Raw genomic sequence first — 2,327 nt, forward strand, 5'->3', positions numbered from 1 at the left:
AGATTCCACCCCCAAACACATCTCTACCGCGTCCAGGTTGTATCGTCTGTCCTGGGAAGATGGCAAGAACACCCTTCTTACTCTGATACAGTTCCACTGCGATGAAAATAAAACTCAGACTCCTCACTGTGGCCTCCCGCCTCCGCCTCCGGATGCTCTCTCTCTCTGCCTCCCCACCCTGTTGCTCCGCTGGCCCTGTCTCAGCTCCTGGAAGAAATGAATCTCTTTCCTACCCCCTACCCCTGCATGACAGTGTCAACTGTCCCCTCCGCGATTCCCCTCAATCCCTCAGGCCTCCTACAGCCTTCCCCCCACGCAGGGCAGACTGCACACCCGTTAACTCCTGCTCCTCCTCTAGCTCTTGGTTTAAAAGTCCCTTTGTCAGAAGGGCTTCCTGGACCTCAGGTCTCACCACTGCTCTTGTTCCCAGCTCCTTCCTCTTCTCTGTCTTAGCACCAACCTCTGGCACAGCCTCAGTCAGGTGTGAATTGATCTGTTGCGTTTCTGTCTCCTCCAGGACAGAAGCTCCAGGAAAGCAGCAATTGGTTCTATCTGTTAACAGGTGCATGTTGGGGACTTCCCTGGTCCAGTGGTTAAGACTCCATGCTCCCCATGTGTGGGTCCTGAGTTTGATCCCTGGTCAGGGAACTAGACTCCACATGCCGCAACTAAAATTTTGCATGCTGCAAGTAGAACCCAGCGAAGCCTAATTAATTAATTAATTTTGTAAAAAGAGCACGCAAGAGGTTCCTAGTTTGTTGAATGACTAGATCTCCATTTTACAGGTGAGAAAACTGAGGCTCAGCGAGATGAGGACTCTAACCCTGGTCTGCTTGTAATGTGTTCCAAGGTGAGTCACACCCTGCTGTGGTGGAGGAGGGTCAGGTTCAGACGAGTACGAGGGAAAAATGATCGGAAAATGCTTAGCCCTATGCCTGGCAGGTGGTGAGCATCAGTACCGCTCCGGCCTCAGTGTGAGACCAGAGACCCCCTTCAGGGAGTGTGGGGGCGGTCCGTACTTACACACCCTCCTCTCTCTCCTGGGGACACGGGACTGCCCCCATCTTACTCCTCCAATACCTGTCTATCTGAACAGGACCTGAGCCCACTGAGCAATTTGGGCAGGGGTCCACTAAAAAGTCTCCCTCAGTCACCCCAAATAAGCCCACCCTCAAAGTCAAAGCCATGAGTCCCTTACACAGCTGTACCTCGTCATGTACCTGAACCCCCTTTCCCTCAGACTGCAACCCCTGTTCCCCTCGGAGAGAGGGTGTCACCCTGTCTTGGCTGTGACCTGCTCCGGAGGTACCCTGGTCACACTCACCCCCTGCTGAGTTCTGTGGGTCAGAGACTGAATCCGGGGGTCTCCCCTGGCCAGGCCCCCGGTGATATGGCCTGGGCACCAGGCCACTGCAGCGCTCGAGGGCCTCCCTTCCAGACCAGTGGGCAGGCCTGGCTCCTCTCCAGCCTTGACCCAACTCAGGGCCCTTCCCCAGTCCCTGCCAGCCCCTGCCCTGGGGCCCTCAGGCATCACCCCCCTCCTCCTGGCTGTTAGCCTGGGAAGGGGGCCAGGCCCTGAGCTCAGACCTTGGCGATTCCAGAGTGTCTGAGGCCCAGAGCCAGCCCAGCCAGCCCGGCCAGACAAGGCAAAGGGGCGGGGGCAGGGTGGGCACCGGGAAGCCATTTACTGGGGGTTGGCAGGCAAGTTGGATTTCAAACTTTGCTCTGTCTACTCTTCTTCAGGGCCCCAGGAACTTCTTCCTGGGACCCCACTGAGGCCCTGGTGAAGGGGTACCCCCTCCTTGAGTCTTAGTGGGCAGGGGTGGACCGGTACTCATGAGAAGTGACTGAGGGGTGGTGAGACCCCGCATGTGCAAGGGAGGTTGGGCCAGGGCTGGGAGCCCTGGGTTCCAGCACCACCTGGCCTCCCACCAGCCGCGCGACCCCCGGGCCCGGCCCATCTTCCTCCCCCAGCCTCGGTTTCCCACTTGAGTGCTGCGGGGCGGAGGTGGGCGCGGGCCTCCCGGCCCCGCCCGGAGGAATCCGGCGGGGCGGCCAGCGGTCCCAGGTGAGGGCTCGCTGGAGCGGGCCCAGCGCGGCGGCGGCGGGTTCCGGCGGGCCGGGCATCTGGGGCGGGGACCGCCCCCCCCCAGCCTCCACCCGCCCGCACACCCTCGCTCCCCCAGGCGGCAGCGACGACGCTTTAAACAGAAAAAAACTGTCTCCCTGGCCCGGGGCCAGCGTCCCAGCCCCCCTCGCCGCCGCCGCGCCGCGCTCCAGCCAGGGAAAACAACTGCTCACTTCTCCCTGCGTCCGCCCCGCGCGCT

Source organism: Dama dama, chromosome 2, assembly GCF_033118175.1.
Source record: "Dama dama isolate Ldn47 chromosome 2, ASM3311817v1, whole genome shotgun sequence".
Taxonomy (NCBI): domain Eukaryota; kingdom Metazoa; phylum Chordata; class Mammalia; order Artiodactyla; family Cervidae; genus Dama; species Dama dama.